At 36.8% G+C, this 342-nt stretch overlaps 1 protein-coding gene across 1 annotated transcript in view; it reads left to right on the top strand.

The window, feature by feature from the left end:
- The window catches only part of LOC119586817 (NADH dehydrogenase (ubiquinone) complex I, assembly factor 6-like), a gene marked incomplete at its 5' end in the record, with an annotated part of 8,460 nt that overhangs the window by 435 nt on the left and 7,683 nt on the right, over window positions 1–342 (top strand).

Here is a 342-nt window from a genome sequence, read left to right as displayed (position 1 = left end):
GAGGTTTGGCACGTATATTCTTTACAGGTTTGATATATCAAAATTTGATGTAAGACAAGTTTCAACCTAACTACCTCTTCACCCCACTATTCTGGCTGCTGAAAATCATTTTTAGAATGTTGTATTTGAATACTCTCTGGAAAAAGAAAAATATGGTCACCATTGTACCTCTGTGGGTTAATGTATTTCTTCCATTCCAGGGGTTGAGTAACTGATCTGTTCATTTATTTGTGAGTTTAGATAGATATCTGTCTCTCCATTCTCCATTTATCCAGATCTAGAGATGTCTGGCGCTATCTATACATACCTGTCTGTGTCAGTACCTGTCTGTCTATTGTCTGA

This window comes from Penaeus monodon, chromosome 22, assembly GCF_015228065.2.
Source record: "Penaeus monodon isolate SGIC_2016 chromosome 22, NSTDA_Pmon_1, whole genome shotgun sequence".
Classification (NCBI taxonomy): domain Eukaryota; kingdom Metazoa; phylum Arthropoda; class Malacostraca; order Decapoda; family Penaeidae; genus Penaeus; species Penaeus monodon.
The sequence above is the reverse complement of the archived record's forward strand: the minus strand, read 5'-3'. Positions and strand labels throughout refer to the sequence as shown.